Source organism: Gymnogyps californianus, chromosome 26, assembly GCF_018139145.2.
Source record: "Gymnogyps californianus isolate 813 chromosome 26, ASM1813914v2, whole genome shotgun sequence".
Lineage (NCBI taxonomy): Eukaryota > Metazoa > Chordata > Aves > Accipitriformes > Cathartidae > Gymnogyps > Gymnogyps californianus.
Window position 1 is genome coordinate 1,591,366 of NC_059496.1, and position 12,045 is coordinate 1,603,410.

At 62.4% G+C, this 12,045-nt stretch overlaps 1 pseudogene; it reads left to right on the plus strand.

The window, feature by feature from the left end:
- Positions 1 to 12,045, plus strand: part of LOC127025978 (antigen WC1.1-like) — a 39,061-nt pseudogene that overhangs the window by 7,572 nt on the left and 19,444 nt on the right.

Sequence of the window (12,045 nt, forward strand, 5' to 3'; positions counted from 1 at the left end):
TGACGTGGTCTGCAGGGAGTTGCAGTGGCAGAGCCCTGCCTGTCGCTGAGGCAGCTCACTTTGGAGAAGGGGTCAGTGCCATGTGGGATGGAGAGCTGCAGTGTGTGGGGAATGAATCCCTCCTCATCTCCTGCCCAGGGGTCCTCCAGGGAGCAGCCCTGCACCCACGCAACAGCGCTGTTGTCACCTGCACACGTAAGGACTCAGGGACGGGCGTTGAACACTGGGTGAGCTCCAGCCTGAGGGGAGGCAGGTTGTGGGTGTGGGGACAAGGGAAGTGGGGTGTCTGTTCCCACAGGCTGGCAGAGAGGTGACCTTCCTGGGGGATCCTAGACAAGGGCAGGGCTGGGCTGGGCTGATGCCAGGACAAGGGGGGCATGGTTGGGAGGGCTCACTGGGATCATTGTGTTGTTCGCAGGGGACACAGCAAGACCTGAAGGCAGAGGATAAGCTGGGAGGAGCCCGGGGCAGGCTGTGGTCCAGGGCAGCTGGGGGCCCTGGGGAGAAGCAGCAGTGTGTGCTGGGGGAGCCCTGGGGGCAGGTCTCTTCTCAGGGTGCTGGGTGGGGAGGAGCAGGTGCCCTAGGTGGGCATGGGCCAGGGGCAGGTGGCAGCTGGCCGTTGGGGTAGAAGGAGGTGCCAAAGGCTGTGGGGCCACAAATGACCCAGCAGGGCCACAACTGCACACCCCCAGCCTTGCACAGCCCGTGGGGATAGAAGGGAGCCCTGCACTGCCCCGGGGACAGCCTGGAGGGGAGAGGGCTCCCACCCTGGCACCTCTGACTCCACCGGGCAGGGGTTCCCCCAGACCCCCAGTGCTGGGGCTCGCGCTGTTCTGACTGTCCTGTGTCAGTGTTTGAAGGTGCTGTGGAGGTGAGGCTGGCGGATGGTGGCAAACGCTGTGCTGGGAGAGTGGAGGTGAAACAACAGGGCCAGTGGGGCACTGTGTGTGGTGACTACTGGGACATGGACGATGCGCAGTGGTTTGTAAGCAGCTGGACTGTGGGTCTGCTGTTGAAGCTCCTCAGTACGACACTTTGGGCCAGGATCTGGCCCCATTTGGATGGATGATGTTGGCTGTAATGGCACCGAGTCTGCCCTGTCTGACTGCAAACACGCAGGATGGGGTGAACATGACTGTGTTCACACTATGCTGGCGTGACGTGTTCAGGTAAGGGGTCAGCCTGTTCCCCACCTTTTGGGCCAGGATGGGGGAAGGGACCTGACTGTGTCCTCAGGGAGCAAGAAGGGGATCCCAGAGCAGGGCACAGTGATGCTGGTCTAACTGCCGAGCTGGGACAGTCATTGCTGATGTCCCCAGTCCCTGGGGAAAGCCCAGAGGGACCCTACCCCAGGGTGAACTAACCTTGCCACAGTGTCTAGTCCCCTCAGTCAGTATCTTGGGCTGCAGATGAATCCTCCGTCCCTGCCCCGGGTGTCCACTCATCTCCACCCATTCTGCCAGTTCCCAGCCAACAATGCTGAGGGTCCCTGTGCTGGAGAAAGCAGGGGGACTTGCTTGGCACTCCACACCTTGGAGGAACAGCATGAGATGACTGGTCCTCCTGGGTCATTCCCCTTCACAGGCATGAGTACCTCAACTGAATCAAAAGGGCTTTTCAGAGAGCTGGGCTTGAGGAGTGGAGCTGGGCGGCACACAGACGTTTGCTGCCTGTCCCCAGGGCTCAGCTGTGTGGTCCAGCACTGCGAGGCCTCAGGGCTTGGTGGCTGCTTGACCCTGGCTGCTCCCTCCCACATCACCACAGTCACAGGCTGGCATTGGGAAATCCCTGGGGTTGTGACAGCCCCGCGGGGACATGACCCTGTGCAGGCAGCACTGACCCACTGCCCAATCTCACCTGCCTGCCCACGGCTCCCCACACTGCCCCATGACATGGGGGCTTTGGCAGCATTTCCTGATCCTCATCGGTACCTGCTGTTCCCTGAGAGCGGCATGGGCCCAGGGGGGCATGTGAGTCTCCTGTCCCTCTGTCTGGACATTGATCTGTATTGTGCGCTGCGTCCCTGACTGAGAACCTTCCCCCTCAGGCAAGCATCAGAGGGGTCTGGACAGGCACCAGCCATGATAACAGCTGCACCATTTCTGTGCTCTGTGACATCTCCCACCTAAAAGGAACCTCCCAATCCTCCAGGAACACCCTGGGATCAGGGTGCGCTTCTGGTTGCCTCAGGGTGATGGTCCTGCCTGGCCCAAAGCTCTGCAGGGGCTGAGCAGGCTGCAGCAGTCAGTATCATCTGGGCCACTTCTCCTGGACCCAAACTGCTCCCACCACTGCGGTGCTGGGGGAACCATGCCAGGCAGCACAGGGGACCTTGTGTGGGAGCAGTTTGTCTGAGCAGTACCTGTGGCTGTGAGTCTGCGACAGACACATACCCTCGAGTGCTGTGATGGTGTAGAGAAGGGGTGCAGGGGGGCCTGGATGTGTTTGTGTCACCAACACTCCCCCAACAGCTTCCTCTGGGATGTGCAATGGGCAGTTTGGTCACAGCTTGCTTGGAGGTGATGCAGGATGTGGGCATTTAACTGCCAGAGGACTCTGGGAACTGCCAGGTGTTTTGGTTTTTTCCCAGGATTTGTCCGTCTGGTGGAAGGGAAGAGCCGCTGCTCAGGACGTGTGGAGATCCATGACGGGGACCAGTGGAAAACTGTCTGTGCTTCACACTTTGGTGCCAAAGCTGCTGACGTGGTCTGCAGGGAGTTGCAGTGCGGCAGAGCCCTGCCTGTCGCTGAGGCAGCTCACTTTGGAGAAGGGGTCAGTGCCGTGGGATGGAGAGCTGCAGTGTGTGGGGAATGAATCCCTCCTCATCTCCTGCCTCAGAGGGTCCTCCAGGGAGCAGCCCTGCACCCACGAACAGCGCTGTTGTCACCTGCACACGTAAGGACTCAGGGACACGGGGGCTGTGCCAGGGGTCGGGGAACAGAGCAAGGAATGTGCTAGGCTGGGTGTGGGGACAGGAGGGATGATGGCATTGTCTGCAGCATGAAAATAGTTGAGAAGGAGAAGAAAGGCATGCTGTCCTCTGGCCTCTCCCCCAGCTCCTGAGGGTACAAGAGCACCAATCCACCCTCTCTCCTCCTCCTCTGTCCCCAGAGTACACAGGGTTCAGGCTGGTGAACGGCAGCACAGCGTGTGCGGGGAAGGTGGAGGTCCAGGTGCTGGGGACCTGGGGGACCCTCTGTGCCTCCCGCTGGGATCTCTCGGATGCCCACGTTCTCTGTCGTCAACTCAACTGTGGGTTTGCTGAGGCCATTCCTGGAGGAGAGCATTTTGGGAGAGAGACTGGCCCTGTCTGGAGAGACTCCTTCCACTGTGACGGCACTGAAGCCCACCTGGCACAGTGCCCAGTGATCACCCTGGGGGCCTCACCATGCTCCCACGGGAACACTGCTGCTGTCATTTGCTCAGGTGAGTGCCGGAAAAATGCTGCATTAACTCCATTTGCCCTTTGTGTGTGACACGGCCACCCAAAGCAGGGGTCCCATGGCAGTACCAGGCTGAAGTTCTCCCTGGACAAACCCTGGCATCCCCAGGAGCCATCTGGAGGGCTTTGCCTGCTCAGACTGACCGCTCTGCTTTGGGAGAGCTGAGCACTGAACGGAGGCAAGCATCTACCCCAGGGCAGTGCCTTAGCCCCAGCGCCACCACCAGGCCTGGGCTCCTCTGTTCTCGTACTGTGGGACGAGCCCAGGACAGGGCTGCAGGGCTCTGCTCCATCCCTCTGGCTGCAGACAACCACATCGCATCCCCGCAGAGAGCCCTGCAGAGCCTCATCCCACCAGCCAGGCAGGAGCTGCCTGGGTGCTCCCAGCAGCAGCAGACCTGGGTGTGAGCTGCAGAGAGGACCCGGGCTTTGCCCTCACTTCTCGTCAGCAAAAGGCTCAATCTGTCCTGTTTGGTCAGAAAATCCCCCTCGCCCTGCTCCCTGAAGGATGCCCTGCTCCCCAGTGCCGCCGATGGCTGTGGTATCTCTGTTGTCCCAGGCTCAGCCGGCTTTGCATCCCTGCGGCTGGTGGGCGGAGGGAGCCGGTGCGACGGACGAGTGGAGATCTTCCAGCATGGGATGTGGGGCAGAGTTCTGGATGACGAGTGGGACATGCAGGAGGCCAGTGTGGTGTGCCGGCAGCTGCGGTGCGGAGAGGCAGGGACAGCCTACAACCCCCCAAAGCCTGAGCGAGGGACGGGCCCCGTGGGGCTGCGAGGGGTCCGGTGCGCAGGGCACGAGGCCAACCTGGCCCTCTGCAACACCTCCCTGCCTGAGAGTGCACCGGCAGCAGGGGTTGCGGAAGACGTGGGAGTCATTTGCTGGGGTGAGCAGCACTGCATGGGCCCCCAGGTGACGGGGTGGGTGGGCAGCCAGGCCCTGACAGCAACTGGGCTTTCTACCCACTACAGGGAGCCGGCGGGTCCGGCTGGTGAACGGGACTGGGCGCTGTGCTGGGAGAGTGGAGCTACTACCAGGGCACCTGGGGGACTGTGTGTGACGATGGCTGGGACCTGTCTGATGCCGCCGTCGTTTGCCACCAGCTGGGCTGTGGAGGGGCGGTGGAGGCGGCTGGCTCTGCTCGGTTTGGGGAAGGCTCCGGCCAGATCTGGCTGGATGGCGTGAACTGCTCTGGGGCCGAAGCTGCTCTCTGGGACTGCCCTGCGGGCCCTGGGGGCAGCACGACTGCGGGCACAAAGAGGACGCGGGAGTCATCTGCTCAGGTGTGTGCCAGGACCTGTGGTGGGAGCCTGGTTCCTGGGGAGGCCAGGACACAAGGAGAGCCGGGCATGGCCAAGGCTGTTCCTGACTGCCTCTGAGCTCCTGCCCAAGCCCGTCCTGTGGACACCCATGCACGGGCACCCTCAGTCCCACTGGGGGTCCCTGGGGAGCTCAGCAGTCCCCGAGGTTAGCGGGAAGGGCAGGGGTGTCTGTCCGTCAGGGACTTCTCTCTGCCCCTGGGTGCAAGGGGGACGTGCTGGCCCTGCCCCTGCCCGCCTGAGGGCCTGGGGGGTGCAGAGGTGTCCTGGCTCCCACAGCCCCACACCAGCCTGTTCCCCCTTGGTGCCTTTCCTTGCAGAGTTCGTGGCCCTGAGGCTGGAGAACAGCGACGGCTGCTCGGGCGCCTGCAGGTTTTCTACAACGGGACATGGGGGAGCATTTGCTCCAACTCGATGACTCTTGACACGGTGTCGCTGGCATGCAGGAGCTGGGCTGCGGGGATGGAGGATCCCTGGAAACACGCCTGCCCTACGGCAGGGTGTCTGGCCCTGCCTGGCTGGATAACGTGCAGTGTGGGGAGAAAACCAGCTCCTTCTGGCAGTGTCCCTCCACTCCCTGGAACCCGCAGTCATGTGAAGACCTGCGAGATGAGATCCACATCACCTGCAATGGTAACTCGGAGCCACCTGGGCACCACTGTCACCCCAGCTCCTGCTCCCTGGTGGGCACGGCCAAACACAGAGAAAGAGCTTGGAAGGGCTTTTCCTTGCCATGTCAGACCCTTCTGCTGCTGGTGGCACAAACGTGACCACAGCCACCCACGTCCAGCAGCAGTTGCCACCCAGGCTGCCAGCAGCACCTGCGGGAGGCAGAGGCATCTCCAGGTGAGGTCTCAGAAGAGACCAGACAGGGTTCAGAAGAGCCTCCCCTCCATGGACACCCTCCTGCTGCTCTCTGAACCAGGGGCCTTTTGGGGCTGAGCAGTCAGGGTCCCCACAGTCCTGCGTCTGTCCCCTGAATGACCAGGGTTCGCTGCTCGTGACCAAGATGGCACAGGGAGGCCAAGCAGAGCTCAGCCCTGCTCTCTTCTGCACCATCCCCTGAACCAGCCCCTTCACCACAGTGTTTCCTTCTTCAGGGGGACGCCCAGAAATGCCCCCGACCCGTTGGCCCCGTGCCCCAACTCCACGAGCTGCACAGGTAGGGAGCTGCTCCCCTGTGTACCCTTCTTGTCTGGCAGGGCTCTGCCTGCTCTCTCAGTGCCATGGGAAGTCTTTGCCTTCTCCAGCCAGGGAGAAGATTCGTGCAGTGGGAGGCGAGGACAGGTGCTCGGGCAGAGTGGAGGTCTGGCACCGTGGCTCTTGGGGGACGGTGTGTGACGATTCCTGGGACATGCGGGATGCTGAGGTGGCATGCAGGCAGCTGGGCTGTGGCCCCGCGGTGTCTGCCCTGCATGAGGCTGCGTTTGGGATGGGGATGGGCCCTATCTGGCTGGAGCAGGTGGAGTGCCGGGGGACAGAGCTGTCTCTGCAGGACTGCTGGGCCCGTCCTGGGGACAGCGGTGCTTGTCGGCATAAGGAAGATGCTGCCGTGCGCTGCTCAGGTGAGTGGCAGGGCTGGGACCCCTTGCTCGGGTCTTGGCAGGGAGCTGGGGAAAGCCTTACACCCACTTGGTCCTGGCATGGGCCCTGACCTCCCGAGAGCAGGAACATTCTGTGGAGTGCAGGAGGCTGGTGTCAAGTGCGGACAGCCTCGGTGGATCTGGACGTCCTGCTGCCACTGCCGTGGGGCCCTGCAGCCCCAGGGCTATCCCCTGGGCTGCCTGTGCCTTCCTGCCTGCCGCCCAGAGCAGAGGCGCTGGGCCCTGTCCCGGCCTCCCTTTCTAGCACTACAGGAGGGGCAATTTGGGGGGGATGTGTCAGGGGCATCTCCAGACACACACAGGGTGTGTTGGGGAGGAGGCTCCCCGGGACCCGCACAACCACCCTTCAGCCCAGCTCTCCTTTGCCTCTTCTGCAGCTACACCCAGGACGGCAGCATTCCCACCCCAAGCAGGTAACTTGTCCTCCCCCGGGGCTGGGTATCCCCGGGGCCAGGCTGTGACCCACAGCTGGATGGAAGGGGCTCCTTGCTGGGGTGTGAAACTCCCAGGAGGAGGCACTGGGGTGGGGTGGGGGGTTAGGGAGGGTTGTAATTTACTCAGCAGGGTAGAAGCTTGCCCATCACTCACCCCTGGGGCGCTCCACCCCTTGCTGCCTTGTGTGATGGGGTCAGGACTGATGCTGCCTCCACCTCTCCCAGGCCTGGTGCTGCCCCTTCCATGTTCTTGCCCATGCAGATCCCACTCGAGGCCGTCTGACTGGCAGCGGGAGAGTCTCAGTGCCCGTCATCATCTGCATCATCCTGGGGGCCCTTCTCTGCCTGCTCCTGGCCCTCCTGGCCGGGCAAGTGCTAAGCACCAGGACTGGGCGCAGAGGTGGGTCCTGCCACAATGGTGCCAGGGGAAGATACCTCCTGGAAGGGCTGTGGGGTGCTGCGGGATGTCAGTGAGGGGCACAGGCAGAGCTGAGGGGGTGGGACTGTGTGCTGCCACCTGTCCCAGACACCACCCCAGTGAGTGCCTGGCCATGGGGCACCAGCAGCAAGGGGTGGAGAGAGCCCAGAGGTGGGGGAGCTGGCCAGAGGCAAGGAGAGAAACGGGGAGAGTGGGGCTCGGGGAGATGTGAGCAGAGGGGAGATGGCCAAGGCTGGCAGTGCTCTGGGTATTGGTGGAGGGCGCTCTGGGGCAATGGAGATGCTAGGAGGAGCGTGGGGCAGGAGGGTCCATTTCCATGGTGTCAGGCTCCCAGCCTGTCCCTCTGCCCAGCCCTGCCCACCCACCAGAAGGGCAGGGGCCCTGCTATAGACCCGTGGGGCAGAGAGAGGGCAGCTCCAGGTGGGGAGGAAACATGGGAGCTGCTCCAGGGTCAGACAAGGGGGCATGACCCAGGGGCCAGAGGGGCATGAGCGCTGTCTCCAAAGGGATGATGTGAGGGTGATGCTGCCCCAGAGGATCTGCACAGCAATGTTGCCCTCACCGGGGATGTGGCAGCCATGCCTGGACAGTGCAGTGGGGCTGTGCTGTGGAGCAGTGCTGGGCTGGCCCAAGGAAGAGGTTTGGGGGAGCACAGTGGGGTCCCATTGGCTCTCTGCCTGTCCCTCTGCCAGCCCTGCCTCTATCCCCAGGCTCCAGGAGAGCTCAGGAGCTCTTCCCCGAGGCCGTGTACGAGGAGATCGGTTACAGCCCAGCATGGGAGAAGCAGGCGAGGTTTGGTCGCTCAGGTGGGTGTGGGTCCTCCCTGGAGGCACATCTGCAGGACCCTTTCCCCTGGCCCTAACCCAGAGCTGATCCCCTGAAGCCCCCAGCCCGTGGTCCCTGCAGCACTGGGCCATGTGGTGTGTGGGGAGAGCATCCAGGTCCTGGGCCCAGGAGAGGAGCTTTCTCCCAACCACCTTTCACCGCCCAGCTGGACAGCCCCTCTCTTTCTGCCCCTGCACCCCATGTGACACCCAAGGAGGGAGGGAAGGGGCTGTCCTAGGGCACCTCTGGGAGCACCTTTGAGACAGGGTTTGTGCCAGGGGAGCAGGGTAAATTCCCAGCCCTCCTCCCCATGCAGCCCCAGCTCTGTGGGTCCCCCTTCCCCAGCAGCGCTGACCATGGGCCAGGTCAGTGGGGCTCGCTCCATAACACCCACTGTGCATCTCTCCAGGCTCTTCTTCAGAGGAGTCCCTGAGCCAGCTGCAGCCCTCCCCTGGGCTCAGCGAGGAGGAGGATGGTCTGGCATCAGCAGCAGGTAACGGGGCAGGAAGGGCTTCGTCTCCCTGCAGACATGTGATGGACAGAGGTGTCACTGAGTGTCAGTGTCAGAGATGGGGAGGACATGGGGGTCTCCTGTGGCGCTGCCAACACCAGTGTCTCAGCCCTGTGTCCCTGCGCCTCCTCCCGTCCTCTGCTCTGCAGGACGTATCTTCTCACTGTCACCAGCTCCCCTCTCCTTTCAGATGTTCTTGTCCTGGCCGCAGGTGAGCCAGCGCATGGCTATGATGATGCCAGGGAGGTTTCTGACCCTGGGGAGGACGCTGCCCCTGAGCAGGGCGAGTGGGAAATGTCCAGGGTGCCAGAGGGGAGCAGGGCCCAGGGATGCACCCAGAGGTGAGAGGGAAATTTAGCACTGCTGGTTCCTGGGGTGCCATCCCTGGTGGCACCCGAGTCGCTGCTGTCCTGAGACCCCAACCTCCTGGGAAGGGGGAACCTGCCCCAGGAGTTTTCCTTGGAGGGACTGGGGGTGGGAGAAGGAGCTGAATGTGGTGAGGAGCTGGGAGGAAGATGATGTACAGACCCCATGAGGTGAACTGCAATGTCCTGCCTTGCTGCCTGCAGGGGCCAGCCTGCGCTCCCGGACAAGTGTCGGGGTCCCCAGAGCTGAAGGAGACACCTTGTCCCTATCCCTGGCGAGCATGGGCTATGATGATGCTGAAGAGGTGTCTCTGGCACATCCCCGTGAGGACACAAAGGCTGTGACAGTGGAGCTCTGTGCACAACAGTCCCTGAGCCCCAGGCCAGGAGAGCCCATCCCTGCTGTGCAGCTGGGTGCAGCCGGGACGGAGGAGAGGTCTGTGCAGCTGGGAGAGCTGTGAGCACATGGGAACTGTCTCCCTTGACCCATGGGCAGCAGAAACCGCCTGGAGTTTCCTCTATTTGTATTCCCCTCTTTCTGCTGTGCCTCCAGATTTCTTCTTATTAAAAGTCTCTGAGGGCTTTGACCCACAGCTGGTGCTTGCCTGCCCAGGTGGCGGGCTGTCTCCCTGAGGCTCACCAGGGGGAGCAGAGAAGAAGGACATGGTGGTGCGAAGGGGCGCAGGGTCGGGGTCAGGCTGTGGGGCTGCGAGAGCCCATGGTCCCTGGGGAATAATCCTGCTGACAGAGACATTTCCATCCTGCTGGCCACAGGCACTTTCGAGTCCAAATGGCTCTCTGATAGGTCCCGTGATGCACCTCAGCGGCAGCACCCATTTCCTCACCCTTGGGTTTCCAGCTGCTCTTTCCCCCTGCCTGGGCCCCGCTGGTCCCACAGCGCAGAGGCCATGACAGAGCTGCCAGGACAGGGGAAGCCCTGGGCTTTTGTCTCACAGAAGTGAGCCTAAGGTGGCTGCAGTGCCCTGAACACCCCAGCCAGCCCCAGGTGGGATCAAGGCCCACAGATTACCTCCCATAATGGTCAGGAGGCAGCTCTGCTCCCCACTGCCCCAGCACAGGGTGCAGAGCCATGTTCAGGGACACGTGGGGCTGGGATTCCCTCTCCTCATGCTCTGCCAGGACCCATCTCCATTGCTCCTGCTGCCTTGGGCCCTCACAGACCCCGAGCACTACTGCCACAGCCGCAGAGCTGCCTTCTTCCTGAGCAGGGGCTGTAAGGCCCCACGGCAGCCCTGGGACCCCCTCCTCCTGCTCCCCTCCAGCCCCACCCCTGCCCTCCTGCTGCCTTGCCAGGGGTGTCAGTTTGGGTTTGTGTCGGGGCAGTACTTGTGGGCAGGTACAGGAGGGAGGGGAGCAGGGGAGATTGGGGCACCTTTCCCTCAGCGCTGTTGGAGGGCCAGAGGGATGGAGAAAGGATCCCCACGAGATGTGTGCTGTAGCCAAAAGCCGTGGTCCAGCCCCTGGCCTGAAGAAGGGCTCATCTGGGAGGATGCTCATGTGGGCACGTTTCCATGGCAGATGAGATTTTGTGTCCCTCCTCTAAAGCAGGTGCTGCTGGGAGCTGAGCCAGGGTCCCTCTCCCTTGGCCGGGGCTTTCACCTGCCCCTGCCCCGCAGAGAAGGCTCTTACGCAGGAGCCAGTCGAGGAGAAGGCTTTGACACCTGGGCAGGACCTGGCACCCAAACTGCCCTCCCTGCTCCCGCTGGTGGGTCTCCACACCCCTCTGCCTTTTCCCCAAAAGGCTCCTCTGCTGTGGGCTGGAAGGTGCATTTGCTGTCTGTGGCAGGCAGGGTTCCCTGTGGGGAGTTCCTGCAGCTCAGTACTGCTGCAAACAGCAGGATCTGGCCCTAGAGGAGAAGAGGGGAGGAGGCGGCTGTCGCCAACATCCTCTCCCACTTCAGCATTGCCCCATTCCCTGCCGGGAGCTCCACCACCCCTGGGGTGACGCTGGGGGTTCTGGGGGAAGCCCAGGCTCACACACCCCTTTGCCCCATACCCTGGAGCCTTCCTGCTGGCAGCCCCCATGGGAGAGCAGCGTTCCCAGGGCCAGACGCCCACGATGATGGGTGACATACATGGGCACTGCAAACACAGCCTCCATCCCCTGGAAAACTCCCACTGGGGCAAGCTCCAGCCCTGCATCTCAGAGAAGTAAGGTGAAGTGAAGTAAAGAAGAAGGGGGGAGTGTTATCTTCTGAACACAGGATGGTGGGGGTCTATGGGCAGCATGGACACTGACCAGCAGAGTCAAGGTGCCCAAGTGGGGACCAGGGCAAAGAGCCCAGTGCCTGTCCCGTGCCACCTCGCCGCCAGCTCTGCCCTCCCGTAGGTGTAATATTTCTCCCTTACTCTGGCACCTGGCAGAGGTTTGCCTCCTCCTCCTTGGGGAGATGAGCCACAGGCCTGTGTGTGCTTGAGGGGGCAGCACACCTGAGCAGAAAGTACCTGTTTCATGGCATTTTGGGACCTGAACAGTCTGGCCCTGCGGGCTGGGTCCATTCTCTGCAGCAAAGCAGGATTGTCACTGTGCCCCAGATCTGTGGTTTCTCCTGCAGCTCCCGAGGACCTACCTGAGGGGGGTCACAGTGAGACCCCAACTCTCAGCACTGCTGCCCCGACGCTGGGCAGAGCATGCCTGTTTAAAGTCCATGGGAGAGCAACCTTATTTCTCTGAGGCTGGGCTCACGCTCCTGGGGGCTGGGCACCCTGCAGTGAAAGTCCATGTCTCATACCCCATTTTGGTTACAGGTGTTATTGCCAAGGGAGCAGCCAAGGCACCATCTCCTGGCCCTCACTGCCTGTGCATGGCGGTGGACAGGCCTGTGCCTCCCCAATGCCATCAGCACAGGGTGGACAGAGGCACCAAACACCCCAGGAGCAAGAGCTGGGCACCGGCCCTACCAGTCCCACCTCAGCAGGGCTGTGCCTGACCTCAGCAGCTCCAGGTTCCCTGAGCTGAGGCTCTGCTCAAGCCACTGGTGATGGTGGAAGGAGAAGGACCTGGAGACAGGGTCAGCGTAAGAAATGTCATTCCTCCAGCTGGGAGACCCACAGCCCCGCTCAGGCTCGTCCAGCTCAGACACCC